The sequence below is a fragment of the Octodon degus genome, unplaced genomic scaffold, assembly GCF_000260255.1.
Source record: "Octodon degus isolate 3935 unplaced genomic scaffold, OctDeg1.0 scaffold00146, whole genome shotgun sequence".
Classification (NCBI taxonomy): Eukaryota; Metazoa; Chordata; class Mammalia; order Rodentia; family Octodontidae; genus Octodon; species Octodon degus.
The window spans coordinates 1,480,681-1,500,077 of NW_004524722.1; the positions used below are offsets into that span (position 1 = coordinate 1,480,681).

Here is a 19,397-nt window from a genome sequence, read left to right on the forward strand (position 1 = left end):
GCTCTTCTTGCCTTGATGGTTTGTGAAGAGAAATCTGCTGTTATTCTGATGGGTTTTCCTTTAAATGTGATCTGTTTCTTTTCTCTAGCATCTTTCAGTATACTGTTCCTGTGCTGAATTTCTGGGATCTTGTTTATTATATGTCTCAGTGTGGTTTTAATTAGGTTGATGTTATTTGGAGTTCTATGTTTTGGTTACATGAGTGTCAGATTGTTTCCCCATATTTGGGAAGTTTTCTGCTGTTACTTCTGTCCATATTCTTTTTATATCATTTGTTTTGACTCTTTTCTCATTGATGCCTATTAGTCTTATGTTGTTCATCTTTGCATCATCTTGCAGATGTTCAATTATTTTTTCCTGCATCCTAGTTGTTTTTAAGAGATCTTTTCTTACCTCTCTACTAGTTGCAAAGCTGTCTTCAAGGTCTGAAAGTCTATTTTCACTTTCATCCAAATGGTTTTGCCAACTTGTGATTGAGGTTTTAATTTCCTGTATAGTACTTTGAATCTGCTTCATGCATTCTATTTCTTTCCTACATTGTTCATTCAAGGATTCCATCATTTTTCTATTCTCATTTTTTTTACAGTGTCTTTTTTAGAAGCACTTAGTACTACTTTCATTATATTTATCATTTCTTTTTTTACTTTAGAAATTATTTCTGGTCTGATTTCCTCTATACCTTTCTGCAGTTGTTTCTTTACTTCCAATGCTATTATTTTAGAGATTTCAGGTTTGTGATTTCCAATTGCTTCTATGCTGTTGTCTCCTGCATTTGTTCTGGGTGGACTCGGGGCCTGAGAATGCATTTTGCTCCTTCTCTTTGTCATTTTGTATAGCACTGTCTTCTGACCTTTGGTGTAGAGGTTTGGTAGAGTTATTGCTTTTTTTTTTTTTTAGTTATTACCTAAGCACCAGGTCTGGATCTGCCAAGTTCGAACTTATCCAAGTGGGTGTGGCTTGGGTCTGTTTGCTGTGCTCCACTTCTTCCTGCTACAGCCCTTGGAGGAGAACCCATTGTGCCACTCTGGCAAGATGTTCTGCTCTTGAATGGGTGGGTCTTGCCTCTAGTCTCTCTACAGGGAGTTCTGCCTCAGGGTTCCACACTAGGCCTGTCTGATGGAGGAAGTTCCACTCACATGTTGGACCTGGGCTCTGGGTTGAATGAGGATCCGGCAGGCCTGTGGTGGTCCCACTCACATGCTGGGCTTTGGGTTGAATCTATGTAACTAGGCTTCTGATCAACCCATTTCTGGGTTATGAGGCTCCTTTGTGTAGAAAGGGAATTTGAATGAAAGATTTTTCAAAGCTTTTTATAATGAAAAATGTTCCTATGACTTCTAGCAGTGGATACATTCTTCATCTTGTTTCACTTCCCCTCACATACCACCCTTTTGAGGTACCAGGGATTGAAGCCAAGGCCTTCTCACTAAGCAATGTCCCCAGCTCTTTATTAATTTTGTTTGTTTGTTTGTTTGTTTGAGACAGTCTTGTTAAAATGCTGAGCTGTGCTGGCTGCACTTGAACTTGAGATCCTCCTGCCTCAGCTTCCCGAAGTGGTATTATAGGGATGCACCATCACACCCGCTCCATTCTCCTTTGGAGGCTCCACTGGATCTGTTGGTCCCAGAGCAGCTTCCATTGAGTTCAGCATTGTGTTTCTGGTAACATTAGGCATTAACTACACTACCATCTTGGTTTGTCTCATGAATGGGCTAGTACTGTGGTTATTTATATCAGAATTAGGAGGACCCTCACAAATTACTGACTTGAATACTTGCTTGTTTTATAGAGAAATAAGGTGGGAAAAGTACTTACCCAGGTAGCACAGATTTTGTGGTAGAAGTAAAACCAGAACCCTGAAGTTTGATTACTGGCCACTGTATCTCCTTAATCAGACTCTACTGCTTCTTAATTTCCTGCTCATGTGATATCATCAACTCTTAGAGGGCAGTGGTCATGCCTTATATGCTGTTATATCCATCAAAGAGCTTAAGTTATTAGGTATGCCTGGTAAGCTCTCAAGTTTTTAAAGTCAGTGGTTACCTAGTTTTACGTGTGGGAGATAAAGTTACCTCATTGAAAGAGCTGTATAGACATAGATGGGAGTCTTGGCTATAGTTGATGGAGTGCTGCTCCAACTCAGATACCTGAGTCCAAGTTGTCCAGTCTTCTTCTGTAGGAGACACTTCCAGGTCCTTGTCTTGTCCAAGAAGCCACTATTTGTAATCCCAAAGTTACGTTATTGGAATCCCATCAAATTGATTGCAGTGTACCACTTACAATGCAACCCACGGTGAAAATAAAGACACTAAATTATATCTTCAATCATCAGGGAGTCAAGGGGCTCTAAGTCCAGCCATGAAGATGGCTTTCTGGAACCAAGAGAGTGACCCAGGGCCTCACCCAGTTTTATTCATTGGGGGAGTGGCTTGAGGATTGACTGAGAATAGTGAGAAAGAGACTACTATAAGCTGAGCTAGGTGGGTGGCCTAAATTTACCTCTGCGATATGTAGAGAGGATATGCAGAGAAAATAACCTGCATTATATAGTATCGAATGTTTTGGTAAGTCTGGTGCTTCAGCTTTGGTGTAGCCTTTCAAGCCCCAGGAAGTCATAGCCTCTGTCTCGAGGCTCAATCCCAGCTGGTGCCGCGGAGCATTAACTCAAAGAGCAGCAGGTATAGGTTACTAGGGAAACACACATGCCACCTTCGAAGACTATCACCAGCACCTTAGCTAGACCAATACACATTGCTTAAGTCCAATTGAAGGATAAACAGAAGTCCTAGCCAGCTCTGTACATAATAATACAAGGAAATAGGGTCAGGCTCAGTCAAAATGGAGACAATTACTCTTCTTTCAAGGAGAGCTACTCATTTGGTCCTCCACATTCTTCTACCATAGTTACTAGGTTGGTATGATTTGATAGGATGAGAAGCGTTACCAACAGAGTCAAGCTCCAGGCAGACAGTGTTAGCTGTACTTAGAAATAACTAGACCAGCCAGGGTGGTGGTGCAGCACTTGGGAGGCTGAGGCAGGAGGATTGTCAAAAATTCCAGGCTTCTCTGGGCTACATAGTGAGTTCAAGGCCAGCCTGAACTACATAGTGAGACCCTGTCTCAAAAAAAACAAAAGGGGGGGATAAAATAACTAGACCATTGGTGGTGAACCTATGGAATGTATGTTTCCACAGGCTGTATCATTGAAAGCTCTAAAAGATTTGCAGTCATGGAACTAAACTGGTATGGCCAAGGCACAAGTTGAATTAGTTGAAAGGAGGTGAGGGGAAAACAGTAAGAAATGTTGGGGAAGGGGGGAGGAAAGAAGGGTTTGAAGGCAAAAACCGGAGCACTTTAATGTGGAATTTTAAGAGAGGGTCTCTTGCAGTTGGAAGCCTTGAGCTGGGTCTGACAATTGTTAGGATCTGAATTTATAAGGGATGCATCAGGTTTGTGGAGCAAGTGAATAGATACTTCTCTTCCTCATTAAGCAAAGTTAGAAGACCAAGAATGAGTTCAGTTTGCTTAGAGCATTGCTAAATAATAGGGAGCTTTGGAGATCCCAATTAGCTAGATTTTTTAAAGTGTAGATTTTTACATTTGGGGATGTTATTTTTTTCCCATTAGTACTACAGCAGAGGTACTTCCTCTCTGCAGTTGAGTTGTGGGAATCCTGGACAGCAGCTGGATAATGAATTCCACATTTTTACCTTTTACAAATTAGAGCTTTGTTTTAGGTATTTCAATTTGATGAACAACTTTAGAGGTTCATAACCTTCCATAATGTCCTATTTTCTTCACTTTATGTCAAGAAGTGACCCATTTTCTTGAGGTGAGCACTTGAAAAACATTTGGCGAGGCTGTGGTGGATGGTTGTGATTTATGGTACAGTGTATAGCTAAAGGAGTAATGGCAAACCTACAGCCCATATGCCAGAGCAGGCTATTTGTATCATTGAAAGCTCTAAAACTCATGTATAGTCAGTGGCATTTGTAAATGTGGGGATTTCCTATCTCTGGAGATTTGTTCACAAATGATAAAGTTGGTCAGAGTTCCTTCTTATATGCTTTATACTTAAATCTACACTCAGCTTAGTCTTGAGTTCTGACCTTAGCTCTACTGACTTTAGTTTTGATTTGTCATTGTGCTAATGGATGAGCTTCTTTTCCTCTCTGGTTCTTAATTTCTGTCTCTGTAAAAACAATATTGCTGGACTGTGTGATCTCTAACAGGTCTTTGGGTTTTGATATTTTAGGATTCTAGATACGGGACATATCTAAATGAGATGGAGATTGAGACTGAGTGTGGTGCAGCACGCCTGGAATCCCAGCACCTGAGTGGCTCAAAACAGGAGGATCACTAAGAGTCTGATCTGTGTAATGAGACCCTGTAGACTCTGTACTAAATACATTTAAAAAAGTAGTTGCTCAGGTTGTTCTATCTCTTTTAATGTCTTCTGCAACTTTCCTGTTCTGGCTGCACCTTGTTACCCAAGTGAGCACATTGCAGATCTAGAGACATTGTTGTCTTCTGCTAGTATCAAAAGAAAGAAAACTAAAACAAACACAACCACATGTGTCATTTTATACTGACCTTCTTGGTTGCTCTAGATGATCCATTCTTGGTAGGGCTAGAAGACAGCATGACAGTTTTATTTCCATTTCATGGAAGAATCTGAAGCCTTACTTTTCCTGTCAGTTGAAAGCATATAGCGCCTATCTTGGGGCTGGGGTGAGGCTTATTCAACATGCCCATGCTTGGCAATCACAAGATTATGATTTCAATTCCCAGAACCAAAAAAAAAAAAAAAGAAGAAGAAGAAAAGAAAGTGCAGAATTCCAAAGATGCCGCCCAAAGGAAAAAGTGGTGCTGGAAAAGGGGGAAAGAGGAAGCAGCCTCTGGGAGTGATAGTGATGACAAGAAGACTCAGGGCCCCAAAGGTGGTGGCAATACAGTAAAGGTCTGACACATTCTATGTGAAAAACACAGCAAAGTTATGGAAGCCATGGAAAAGTTAAAGTCCAGGATGAGATTCAGTGAAGCAGTCGTACAATATAGTGAAGATAAAGCCAGGTGAGGGGGTGACTTGGGTTGGAAGACCAGAAGCTCTGTGATAGGACCATTTCAGGAAGCAGCATTTGCCTTGCCTGTGAGTGGAATGGATAAGCTTGTGTTTACAGACCCACCAATTAAGACAAAGTTTGGATATCATATTATTTTGGCTGAAGGGAGAAAATAAAATTGTATGAAAGATAAGATTCTGTACTTTTTATTTACTTTAAAGGTGTTGCATAGTCCTTGTATTTTGCGAACCATCAGTATGGATTTATAAGTGTAAAATAGGTGGGTGAAGACAACATTGTATTATAGCAAATACTGTGAAATTCATATTACTTTGCTAAGTGAAATTCTGTATCATTTTCAATTTTTTGGTTTTTTTTAATTAAAAAAAAATCTTTTTTGTTTTAATTGTAATTTGTAGGGGAGATAGCTCAGTAGAATAAGCACTTGCCTGGCAAGGACAAGGTCCTGAGTTCAATCCCTGGTACCACAAAAGAATAAAAATAAAAAATTCTAATTTGTACTCTTTAAAAAATAAAATAATTAAAAAAGAAAGTACGTATCATGTGTTCCAAATATGTTTTATGGTAGTATTAAAGAATTTTGCAAGGAAGTTAGGAGTACAAAAGAACTGTACTGGAACATTTAAAACAATGATCCTTTGGCACTTTTCTCATTTTTATTAATTTGCTCCATAATTGTGGATAGAAGTAATGATAGTAAACATTTCTTTTTTCTTTTCTTTTTTTTTTTGTTTGCCCAGAAGCCATTTATTAACAAACTAATTTATTTCTAAGAGTCCAAAATGTTCCAGGAGCAGTCTTCCAGGTCTAGACAGAAATCCAGCTTCTTAAGCCTCAAACTCAAATTCGAAGTACTGTGTGTCAAAGTAGTGGATGTGGACATAACCATCTTCTCCACTGCTGCTGCAACTCTTGCCATCAGGATGGAAGGCAACACTGTTAATAGGTCCAAAATGGCCCTTGACTCTTCCAAACACTTCTTTAAAGGCCAAATGGAAGAACCTGGCCTCAAACTTGTCAGTCCTGGTGGAGGTTGTGGTTACATCCATGGCTTCCTGACCACCACCCAGTACCACATGGTCATAGTTGGGAAAAAGGGCAGCTGAGATGACAGGATGTTCTGTCCAGAAAGTCTTCTGATGTTCCAGGGATGTGGAGTTAAAGAGCTTGGCTATGTTGTCCTTGGATGCAGTGACAAACATGGTCGTGTCCCTGGATGATGATGTCATTGATCTGCCGGGAGTGCTCCTTAATGTTCTCCAATACCTGTCCAGAGTGGTTGAGCTCTCCACTCTTGTGGCCTGCAATGATGCATTCTCCCAAGGTGTCCCCACACAGCTCTGGTGATCTTGGAGTCGTTGCAAGGGATCTTCATGTAGGGCTCATTGCTGTCAATCTGGCTCGGATCCCGCAGGTTAAAGAAGCTCATGAAGCACTGGTAGCCCACTGCTTGTCCGTGGAGACCGTGATGATGTTGCCCCCAAAGTCAAAACCACAGGTCCATACAGCCAAGTTAGTCTTGAGGAGGGCCAGCTGCTTCCCTGTTTCACAGTCCCAGAGATGATAGCTGTTGTCAGCTGAGCCAGTGAGGACGCTTGGTGTCCCAGTTAGCTTCCACACACTACACAGCTTCAGTGTGGCCCATGTATGTGCCTAGCCTCTTGCCATTCTTGTACCATACATTAACAATAGGGTCTTTGGCCACAGTGAAGAGGAGATCTCCCTCACGGTTATACTTAATCTGTGTAATGGACCGCTCATGGTCCTGCAGCGGTATCGGCTTCATCCCGGTGGTGATACGAGAAGAGTGGCAACGTGAGTGGAACCAGAAAAGGCGTTCTGGTAGTAAGCATTTCAAACCTTTCACAACACTATAAATTACATAGCACCCTTTCCTCTTCACTACCGGGGACTGAACTCAGGACTTTTATACTGAATTATATCCCTGGCACTTTATTTTGAGACAGGGTCTCACTAAGTTGCCAAGTTACTTAGATTGGGTTAGGATTTGTGATCCTCTTGCATCTGCCTCCCAAAGTGCTAGGATTACAATAGAGTACTACCCTACCTGACTTTATTCTTTTTTTTTTTTTTTTTTTGGCAGAACTGGGGATTGAACTCAGAACCTTATGCTTGCCAGACAAGCGTTTATTCTACTGAGCTATTTCCCCAGCCCCTCATTTTTTACCTTTAACTGTCTTATTTTTATATTCTTTTGGATTAGTTTTCATGTGGATTATAAGTATATTATAAGGGTTCTAATTGTGGAAGCCAAAAAAAAGTTGGATCCGTTTGACAGGTACATAATTACTAATATTCTTACCATACAAACTGTGGAGGGGACCTAAATAGCTCAGGGTGTGAATGATATAAAGATGAGAATTATCAGTGTGACCTATGTTTGACTAAGAAGTGTTCTAGGGAGGGTGTGTGTGTGTGTGTGTGTTGTTAAATATAGTATATGATAATAAAAGATTCACAACATAAGTATGATTTAAAAAATCATACAAAATCTTAGAACCAAGTTTTATTTTTAGTAGAAACACAGCTATCAAGTGGTTATATGTGGTAAGATAGATCATATATGTGAAACTTCTCATAAATTTATCATGTAGTATATTTGTGTCTTTAGTGCCTAGCAGTTAGTAGTCAGTAATATCTATTGTATGAATGAATTTGAGGTGTAAATTGGAAGATGTAAGGGTAGTATTTCATTATAGTGTGCTAAGGATGGGGAACTTAGAAGTCTCCTCTCTGCTGACTGTTCAGGAAATCAGAGCCAGAAGACTGAAGTGACTTTTTTAATAGTAAATTGTATAGGAGGACTGCAATCTGCTGCTGTTAGTGACACTGATGATTTTCTGGAGTAGACTGCTAGTATTTTCACAAGGATTTCGTAGACATAGAAGAGCCGAGTGCATGTCTATAATCCCAGCACTCAGAAGGCTGAGGCAGGAGAATTGCCTCAAGTTCAAGGCCAACCTATTCTAGATATAGAGTTCAGGGCCAGCCTAAACTACAAAATAAGACCTTGTCTCAAAAAAAAACCAACAAAACAGAACAAAAAGGCAACAACAACAAAACAGAGAAATATTTTGAAAGTATTTAAAAATCGCTGACATTTTAAAAAAACTTTTAAAATTAATTTTAGTGAGAAAGAAATAGCAATGAGACAGTTTCAAAACAGGTTAGTAGGACAGTTACAATAATTAATACATTGCATATTGTTGTCTTCCTAGTAATTTTTCAGAGTACAAGATGCAGACATGATATCTTGTCTAAACAATATTAGTACAGATCTTTCTTTTCATTGAACTAAGAGAAAGTAGCTGTATATCTATCCTATATATATATTTTTTTTTTTCCCACTACAAAATGGTCCTTCATTTATATCCCCCCTTTTTTGTTTTGTTTTGTCAGAGATGGGTGTTCCATTTCTTTTCATACTTGGTGCCAGTTCAAATAGTGTAGGTACTTGAATTCAACAAAATAGCCCAATATAATCCAATAGTCCATAATAGTAGAACTGGCAATTGTCAGAAGTTACTGACTTGAGCCTTTTACAGCTCAGAATATTACTATGGCATTACTTTTTATACCTCGTGGTTATACTTTTCTGTTGGATGGTTAAGACCAAGTTAAAGCAAGACCTATATAACTAAAAATGTAACTTTTGTGTCTGACAAGGTCAGTCAAATCCCCTCCGGATTTACCCTGAAACCATGTACAGCACCTTGTAGATCTTTTGTTAGTGTCAGGCTTCTGGATGAGTCATGGCCATTGCTTGACCAATTTGCTCTCTATGAAAGTCGGAGAGAATTTTTTCTCTCTAGGTGACTCTCCTTAGGCACACTCTACATCGTCGATCACTTTCCTCTGTGGCCCCATAATCTCCTTGAACAGAAAATTTGGGACACCACTGTGTTACAGGATGTCACAGCACAGGTTCTCTTATGTCCTGCATCCTCACTGACCTTGAAGGGCTAGGGACAAAATATTGATTATCCTGTAGCCCTTCTTTTTCTCTAATTTTTGATCTGCAAACTTTAGTTGTTAAGCATCCAGAAGAGAAACTTAATTATCCTGCAACAGAGACAGTTGAGTTTAACATTACTATCTGTCTGAATATCAAATGCCTTAGACATAACATGGAACTGGTATTGTCCAACAACCACAGATATTCAAGACTTTAAATCCCTAAGAATGTGAAAAAAAAGTTACACATTTTTATGCAAAAATTTATAAATCAAACCATATATAACATTGTTGCAGGACAATCCTGACATTTTTTTTTCTTGTCTCTTGTTTTTTATTTAATTACCTTTTTAAAAAATAAACATTTACTTTAAAGAGAGTATAGCAATAATTGATATGACATTAAAAGCAGTGTGCATTTAGAAGACCAAAATAATAGGTATTTCAAGCATGGTTTTAGTGTTACACATTGCTATCCTGAGTGTAGTTGCTTAGTTCACAGATATTAGCATATAGAGTTGATCAGGGTGAGAATTCTACCCATTAACTGCTATTTTTCGAAAACCTGATGGAGATTCTTAGGACCATTGCCTTAACCATCTTGTTTATATAAATTTATGTTTTTGCCCCTGCCTTATTTCCTAACTTTTCTACTAAAAACCACTGACTTCTTTGAAGATAAAATGAAGATACAGAGTTTGGTTTTGTTTCCTCCTTATTTCTATGTTGGGTACATAGGTTAGATTAAAATACATTCAGTAGATAAAACTGAAGCTTCTGATCATAGTTTCCTCACAGTGCACATTCCCTCAACAGAAAAAGGAATATCCTCTATTTCTGATATAATTTACTCCTCTTTCCTGGTGTTTGAGATTTGTTGGTCTTGGTCAATGACTGTTTTCTATGTACAGCCTGTAGTTAACATGGAGGGCTTGGCATAGAATGGCTTCTCAAGTAGTACCTAACAGTTTATGTAGAAGTGGGCAAGTGAGGAAGTACCTTTAAGTCCTTCAATTTACCCATTAATCCAGATTGTATAGTCAGTCATACTAATTCTGTCAATCTCAGGGTCAGAAAGGGAGGCTTATATGTTGGTTTTGTTTCATTGCAGAAAGGAATAGACATCAATAGACAAACTGCCTACCACTGAGGTATATCCCCCAGCTATATTTTTATTGTTGTTGTTGTTACTACTGATACAGGGTCTTGCTAAATTACCCACACTGGCCTTAGCTACCATCCTCCTACCTCAGCTTTCCCAGCAATTGGGTTACTGGCACACCAGATTATTTTTTCCTCCTCCTCTCTTGTTCTTGTTCTTCTCCTCCTACCCCTCTTCCTCCTTCTTCTACTTTTAATTTTTTTAATTTTATGTGGTTGGTACAGGTTGTCACTACACAGCTTGGACTTGTGCCACCACACCCAGACTCTGTTGCCAGCTCTGCACACCCCAGGGGCAGGGCCGGCATGGCATGTAGGACCAGGGATTGAACCTGGGTCCCTGCGCTTGCCAAAACAGGATCTTAGTCTGCTGAGCTATCTTGCTGGCCCTTATTATTATTATTATTATTTTTTTTTTTGAGACAGGATTTCACTGTATAGTTCAGGATGGCCTTGAACTCACTTTGTAGCCCATGTTGGTCTCAAACTCAAAGGGATCCTCCTGCCTCAGTCTCCCAAGTGCTGGGATTACAAGTGTGTGCCACCACACCCAGTTTAGATTTTCTTCTTTTTAAAGGCTGATCAATATTCCTAGGGAGAGAGAGTGTGTGTTTACACAATCTCTTTATCTATCAGCAATGTTTAGATTGTTTCTACTTTTGGCTACTGTGAATAGTGGTGAAGTGAACATGTTATTAGTGTTGGTGTGCAGGATAGTGTTCTGAGGCTGTGCCTCAAATAAAGATGGTCCTGTGACAAAGCGCGTGGCTGGTTTTCAGAGTGTCTGGAATGTAGCAGCTCTTGATTCAGGGCCTTAGATCTCCCACTGCAGGGGTCCCCAGTAATCTTTGAACTAGCCAGTAAACGCTTGCTATTTCGTGTGTTTTGGGTAGAAGAGGACTAGCGCTGTCACTTTTCTGGCTGAATCTGGAAGCCTGAGTTCTACTTCTAATCTGTCACTGATTTGCTCTGTGACTTTGAGTGAATCATTTGGTCTGTTTTCTTGGTTACAAAATGAAGAACTTGAGTTAAATGATCTTTGAGACCCTGCTGAACTCTGACATTCTTTTAAATTAATCAAATAGTTACTCATGGAATGCTTGACTCTTAACTTATCCAGGGGGAGCTCAAATTAATAATAGCCGCTGGGGCTGGTGAGATGGCTCAGTGGTCTAAAGCACCTACTTAGAACAAGCTTAGTAAAGCACAGGGACTGCGGTTCAATCCCCCAGCACCACATGCCAGCCAGCCCTGCCCCCTGGTGGGCTGAGCTGCCCACACACACACACACACACACAAATAAAATTTAAAATAATAATAATAATAATAATAATAATAATAATAGCTTCTAGTTTCAGAGTTCTAGGAGAGAAGCAATGACATAAAAAGTTAGGTCTTCAATTTAAGGTGTTCTTAGAATGAAACTATTGCTGAGTATGTTTCAAAAAGAGGATGGTGATTAGTTCTAGCTGGATCTGCAGAACATCATGTAAGAGGTGGTGTTTGAGCCTTTTGTCCTGTCTTTGGTTCTGTTGTCTTTCCCTCTATTGTCTTTCCCTCTATTTTCTCCTCCCTCTCCTCTTCCTCCTCCTCCTCCTCCTCCTTCTCTCCTCCTGTCTTTCTTCTCCCCCTCCTCTTTTGTTTTGAGACAGGGTCTTGCTATACAGTTCAGGCTGGGCTTGAACTCACCATGGAGCTGGTCTCCAACTCACTGAGATCCTCCTGCTTCTGCCTCTCAGGTGCCCCAAATGCTGGGATTACAGGCTGTATGCCACCATGCCTGGACTCTTATTTTCTTCTTCAATTCTGCCACAGTTTTTAGATAAATTATGTTCCTCCTTAAATAAACAAACAAAATCTTTTAAAAAAATACCTGAAACAGGCTGGATATAACTCAGCAGCGCAGCACCTACCTGGCAAGTACAAGGTCCTGATTCCTATTCCCAGTACCAAGAAACAAAAACTAAGCCAAAACAAAAAAGCTAAAAACTGCATATACATAGCCATAGGGAACCTTTTCTCCTCTATCTGAGCTCCTGTGATACTGAAGAGGTAGTTATGCAAATTACCTTAAAATTCATTTAGCTGTTATTATTTTGCCTTTTGTGTATCACTTTAAACTATAAGTTTTTTATTGATACATATTTGTTTTACATATTATTTACATTCCTTGTGTGGAGTTAGTGCATGTGCATAATATATCCTAATTCCTTTTTCCTTTCCTTTCCCTCCCTTTCCTTCCCTGCTCCCTCTATCTCTTGATCCTCTCATTTCAGAAAGATCTATTTTCTATTACTTATTTTACTCTTTATTTATATTTTGGGTTTCTCATATAAGAGAAGCTATGTGATGTTTAAGCTGTGTGATTTATTTCACTTAATATTATGGCCTCAAGGTTATAAATGAGTCAAGTTTATCTTTATGGCAGAGTAGAACTCCATTTTGTGCAGTACCACATTTTCTTCAACTGTGTATCTGTCAGTGGGCACATAATGTTTCCTTTTGTCAGCTGCTGGATTTTAAGCTCTTGAGTGTTGGATTTCATTTCATTCATTACTAGACTATCAGTTCCGTAAGGACAAATGGTATATCTTTTATGCCTTCTATGAATGGTTTACATAAGGAATATACAGAGTGCCATTAAATGTGAGCTTATTTTAAACCAAGTGAATGGCTCTGATATGTCATGTTTGCTTATTTTTTCATGATGTATCATTTATACTATTGATTATTTTATAATACATGACAGTCTTTTTGTCAGTCTTGGTCATTTTTTCTTGCCTCAGTCATCTCTTGACTCTAAGAAGTATAGTGAACTTTGTGAAATGATAGAAAAAAGCCTGGACTTGCACTTTGAGGAGTTAGGCTAAAGTCTGGGCAGACTGCTTTTCTCACTTGTAGAGTAGAGGCTAATCCGAACCCTGATTCCCTTGTTGTTTGTTTGTTTTGTTTTTTTGAAGGCTGTAGAAATTTAGAAGGCTTGCTCTTTATTTCTTTGACTGCTAGCATTTTAAATTTAATAGCATGCTGGAGGAATGGAAAAAAACTCAGACATGGCCTTTACCCTCTGAAAAGACTTTACATACTAATTGGTCAGGCAAGTATGAACACAAAAGAATAAGGGAGTGGGTGGAAAAAGAATTGAGGAATATGTAATAGACTTGCTGACTAACACATTCAGTTGGGGGACCTGCTGTGCTTTGTGAAGATCTTTCTATGATATCTTCACTGAGAGAATAGGTGGGTAAAATATCTATGCTTTGCTTATGAGGTAGAGAAAGGGTAGTGTTCAGAAATGAAAGGACAATCTCCTAGGAACTCTCAGTCTACTGGGGAGAATTGTGTTTCACAGAATGAAATAGAAGCCACAAGAGGACATTTTTAAAAAATTAAGTTTTATGAGGACATTTTGATTATGAGGGCTGTATGTGCATGTGACCTTCTACTGTACCTTGTATGGCCAATATTAAATCTGTTTCACATTGGAATGATAAATCCCATCATGTCTTTTTTTCTGTTAGATCTTCTCTCTCCAGGGGTCATTTTCTTACCTCCTATTAGACCCTAGTCTCCCTCCTTCCCAGCTCTCTCTGTCTCACATCTGTGTGCCTGTGTGTGTGTGTGTGTGTGTGTGTGTGTGTGTGTTATTTGTCCATAGTTTGTCCCTGAAGGCTCAGGATTATTATGAAGAGTAATTATAATAGTATTAGTGAGACCAAGTAAGGTTAGCATCTAATATGACTGATTGAAACTTTCATTATCCATGATCTATATGTCATCCAAGTCATAGAAGACCCTGTGAAGTTATCTGCTATGTTTTGAGTACTGTTCTAGTGAGATAAATTGTAAACAAAACATCAAAATGTGTGTGTGTGTGTGCGCGCGCACGTGCACATGTGTGTAACAGAGAGCGAGACATAGACAAAGAGACAGAGACAGAGAGAGAGACTGTATCGGGTATTAAACCTAGGACCTTCCCAGCTACCTTCCAGACTTTTTTTATTTTGAAATGGGATTTTGCTAAATTGTTCAGGCTGAGCTCAAACTTAAATTCTCCTGCCACAGCCTTCCAGAATGCTGGGATGACAGCTAAGTGCTATCAGACCTGGAGAAATTCCTATTAGTATGGGGCTTATGTTTCAGTGATAGACATAATTAACAAGATAAAAAATTAAGTATGATCATTAAGTGAGAAAGGAGAAAGATAAGGAAAAATTATAGTTTTGGAGGTGAAGATTGAACTTTTAGACAGGGAGCCGTGGGAACCCTTCCTGAAAAAGGTGACATAGTTAAGAACTGAAATGAGAGTGACCTGGAAAAGCATTCTAGGCAGAGGGAACAAGTACCAGAACCCCGAGGCTAGTCCTTATGTGGTTCAAGGAACAGCAGGAGGGCAGAATGGTCTAAATGAAATGATTGAGGAGGAGAATAATAAAAGTCAGAAGGTTGACATGCGAGCAGATTTTGTTGGTTTTTCTAGGTTCTGGTAATGACTTGGTGTTTCCATTTAGTGAAGTGGGCAGGCAGTGAATGAGAATTTTGATCAGAGAAGTGATCTGATCCAACTTCATGTTTTCATAGATTGCTGTATTGAAAATAGAGAAGTGGTAAAAGCAAAAACCAGGAAGACCAATTAGGAGACTCCTACATCATTCCTGGTAAGAATAATGTTGGTGGTTTAGATTAAGATGGTAGATGTAAAAATAGTGAGAATTTATTACATTCTGGAGATTGACTGATTAGGACAGTGTCTCACTGTGTAGTTTTTAAAAATCATTTATTTATTTATATATTTGGTACAGGGTCTTGCTATGTAGCTCAGGCTTGTAGTAATCCTCTTGTCTCAGCCTCCCCAGCTCTGGAATTAGACATGTGCCACTATGACTGGTTTCTCATTACATAGTTTAGCCAGGCTTTGAACTCACTGTGTAGCCCAGGTTGGCCTTGAATTCACTGAAATCTTCCTGCCTCAGAGTCCCAAGTGCTAGGCTTCCAGACATATGCCACCACACTCTGAATATATTTTAGAGGTAGAGGTAGAACAGTAAAATGATGAATGGACTGGTTGTGAGGAATGAGATAACAGAAGTCAATGGATAACATCAGAATTTTGAGCGATGCAAATGAAAGCATAGAGTTAGAATTTATTAAACTAAAGAAATAGACTTCAGATTTCACTTTGGTTTTTCTTTTCTTTTCTTTCTTTCTTTTTTTTTTTTTTTTTTTACTACCAGGGATTGAACTCAGGAACCTTGTGCTTGCCAGGCAGTCGCTCATACCATTGAACTGTCTCCCTGACTATCACATTGGTTTGTCTACTTAAAAATATAGGGCTGGCCAAATAACTCAGCAGATTAAAGCTCCTGCAAGCAGGCGCAGGGGCCGGGGTTCAATCCCAGAGCCTGCCGTGCCAGCTCCGTCCCTGGGGCCTGCTGAGACAGCAATTGAGACTGGGTGTGGTGGTGCGTGCCTGTAATCCCAGCTCTTGGGAGGTTGTAAACAGGTGGGTCACTACAAGTCTGATCTAGTAGTGAGGCCCTGAACACCCTGTAGCCCCTTCCCTAAAATTAAAAAAAAAAAAAAAACAAAACCATGACTCATTAAAGTATCTAATATAAATTGTTAGCAAATGTTTCAGAATATACTGTTTTTGAATAGGAAATGTTTGTAGATCTATTACATATAATAGGTCATAAATATAAAAATGTAGATAGTATTTTTCATGAGATGAGGTCAGGTGACTTTGAGACTATGTGGAAGCAGAGAAGAGACCCAAGACATGAACCTGGATAATTGCGAAATTGAGAAGGAGCTGCCAAATGATAGGGAGAAAAACAAAATGCACATACCAAACCCAGGTGAGTGTAATATCTGGAAGCCAAGTGAAGAATATATTTAAAAGAAGAGAGAAAAGCTTTTTTTTTTTTTAAAAAAAAAAAAAAAAAGAGAAAATGGGCTGAGAACATATAGTTCAGTAGTAAAACATTTATCTAGAAAAATGAGGAAAAACAAATATAAAATAGCATTGGGAACTTTGCTCTGAAGGGAAGGAGAAACAAAGTGGCAGCTGGCATGTTAGAATTAAGACCAGATAACTCAGCAGACTAAAACGCCTTCTTAGCCAGGTGCAGGCACTGGGTTTGATTCAGTGTGACATGCTGGCCCCAACCCTGGACACAGTGAGATGGAGACTGAGACTGGGTCTGGTGGCACCCACCTGTAATCCCAGTGCTTGGGAGGCTGACAACAGGAAGATCACTGTGAGTCCAATCTGTAGTGAGACCCTGTAAACCTAATATGCTAATTTTTTAATGTAGACCCTGTAGTCTACATTAGTGAGACCCTGTAGACTTAATTTTTTCAATGTACTAAATACATTTTTAAAAATTAAGAGAAAAAATTTTAATTAATCTTAGGTATTCTTATCTGACATAGGTAAGATAGTTAATATAAATAATCCTGCAGAGAAGTGAAGTTCTGGTCAGTGCTTGAAAGGGGGAAGTAACTAAATAGTGCCCTTCATTTGGTAACCAGATGAAATTACGCATGTCACTGGAGTTTTGGACATGGCTCTTCATCCATGATAATAGAAGAAAAACTAAGAGTTTTTAGATATAAATTCGGTTTGGTAGGTAAATGTGGTGGAATCTTATGAAAGTTCTGCTGAGAAACAAAACACTGGTTGAGAGTGAGATTACAAGCAGAGAAAACCTGAAAATAGTCTAGAAGTGGAATATAGAGAACAGGTCACTATAAAATGATTGTTAGGTAGCATTAAGAGCTCACAGGAAAATAGTAATCAAGAGTTTAAAGTTTAACTTTATTCAGCATAGTTTTGTTTTCCTCCTTCAGTGTAGGCAGTGAGTAATGATGAATTGAATTAAGCAGGATTGTGGTGTAATCAAAATGTATTAATATAAGTGATAAGAGGAAAAGGAGCATTTATACAAATTGTAGGTGTGGTAGCACATGTCTATAATCTCAACACTCTGGGAGGCTAAGACAAGATTACAAATTTGAACCTAATCTGGGCAACTTAGTGATATAGTCTCAATGAAAAATGGTAAGGACTGGGGATGTAGCTCAGTCAGAGACCCTTGGTTCAATCCCCAATACCACCACCACCACCACCACCACCACCACCACCACCACCTCTCCAAGGAATTTAAGATATCCACAATTAGAATGTGAGGATGTGAGGAAGGTGGTAGACAATGAAATGTAGGTGGAATGTTCTGGTAGGTTGAATGTTTGAGTAAACTAGAACAATAGATGATCACAGAATGAGATAGTTGGAATTAAGATTGTAGAAGGAGACTAGGTATCTTTAAGTAGTAGAATGTTTGTCTAGCATGTGTGAAGCCCTAGATTTGACACCCAGCTATGCAAAAAAAAAAAAAAGAAAAGAAAAGAAAAAAAGATTGTATCTTTAATTTCTTATATATTTCTATTTTTTTCTTCCAATTTTGCATGCTTATATCTGCTAATATGAATAACTGGTTGGAAGACAACACTATGCATTACAACAAATACTGTGAAATTCATATTACTTTATTAAGTGAAATATTATATTACTTATAATTTTTCTGTTTTAATACTATTTTGTACTCTTTTAAAAAAATTCTAAATTAAAAAAAAGATTATAGGGGCAGGGGAGATGGCTCAGTGGAATAAGTGCTTTTCTGGCAAGTGCAAGGACCTGAGTTCAATCCCTGGTTCCGCCAAAAAAAAAAAAAAAAAAGATTATAGAAGGTCGCAGTTATTAGTAATGGTTAGGCCAAGTATATAACCATGAAAACAAGAGGCTGAGGTAGGATGCTAGTTTTAAAAACATGTGTCTTAAGTGATGTAGTGGTACAAGCATAATCATAGCTACTTATGAGGGTGAGGCAGGAGAATTGGGAGTTTAGGGCCACTTTAGTTTTTGGTTTTTTTGATTGTTAGTGTTTTTTTTTTTTGTGTGTGTGTGAAACCTGGGATTGAACTCAGGCCCTAGTGCTTGCCAGGCAAGTGCTTGTTCTACTGAACCATCTCCCTGGCTAGGGCCACTTTAGGCAACATAATGAGGCCTTATCTAAAAAAAAAAAAAAAAAAAAAAAAGGTAGGATGTGAAGTAAACAGTGAAGTGAATATCAGTATGACATGGTACATGAAGGCAGGATAAATTTAGAACCAGAAGATTCTGTCCATTACTAAGGAAGGATTGGTAGCAAATTCAACTCTGACAGAACAAGGCCTGATTGCGGGTCTAGCACATTCCTCATTCATTTGTTTGTTCATTCATCTGATAGTTTATTCCTATAGCATGATGTTATGAAGTAGACATTAGATTTGGAATCTGTCGGACCTTGAACAAATCACTTAAATCTTTTTCTTATCTTCAATGTGGTAATTGTTAACTCTTGTGTCCTCCCTATAACCTAAAAGTACTATGTACTTCTTGTTTCGTCCCCCGAGAAAAATGACATCCTCTTTCAGTTTCAACTATGGTGTTTTAATAGAGCACTTGTTTTATAGTCAATCTTACACACAATGTGTTCCCACTATAAGGTAACCTCTTTTAAGGGCAGGGAGTTGGCACATAGTAAATCCCAAGTCCTGTAATTATGTGGTTTAATGAGTAATTGGATTCTATATTTAGGGAAGTTCCCTCTAAAAAAATTTTTTTAGAACTATTTTGTTGTCTTTTGCTTAGATAAGAAAAAAAAAAATTTTAGAAAAGTTTTTTTAATGGACTAAATGCTGTGGTGTTGAAATGTGACATTTTTTTTTAGGTAGGTGCACATTTCATTTACAGGCTGTCACAAAAGCTAGTTGTTGAATTTTTGCATGAAATGATCTTTCTGTTAACTGTGGAAGCTTTTCACATATTGAGATTTTCTCTGGCAGATTCCTAGAAGTCAGAGTTCTTCTCCATTTCATCTTTAAACTGAAATATTTTCTTAAATGAAACGTTATTATACAGAACTGTAAAATGCAAAAATCTAATGTCTGATTACACTTGGCAGACAGTGTAAACAAACAGCTACTATAAAAACTGAGTTTTCTTGTGTATCATACTAATGGAATTATGGAAAAACCTATGACTGCTTGCTTGCTTGCTTTTCTTTTTTCTTTCTTTCTTTCTTTCTTTCTTTCTTTCTTTCTTTCTTTCTTTCTTTCTTTCTTTCTTTCTTT

At 38.6% G+C, this 19,397-nt stretch overlaps 1 protein-coding gene and 1 pseudogene across 3 annotated transcripts in view; one reads left to right on the plus strand and one right to left on the minus strand.

The window, feature by feature from the left end:
• Fam168a (family with sequence similarity 168 member A) overlaps nucleotides 1-19,397 on the plus strand; it is a 212,310-nt gene that overhangs the window by 82,895 nt on the left and 110,018 nt on the right. The gene's annotated exons all lie outside the window — the stretch shown is intronic.
• LOC101569290 lies at nucleotides 5,912-6,905 on the minus strand (annotated as a pseudogene).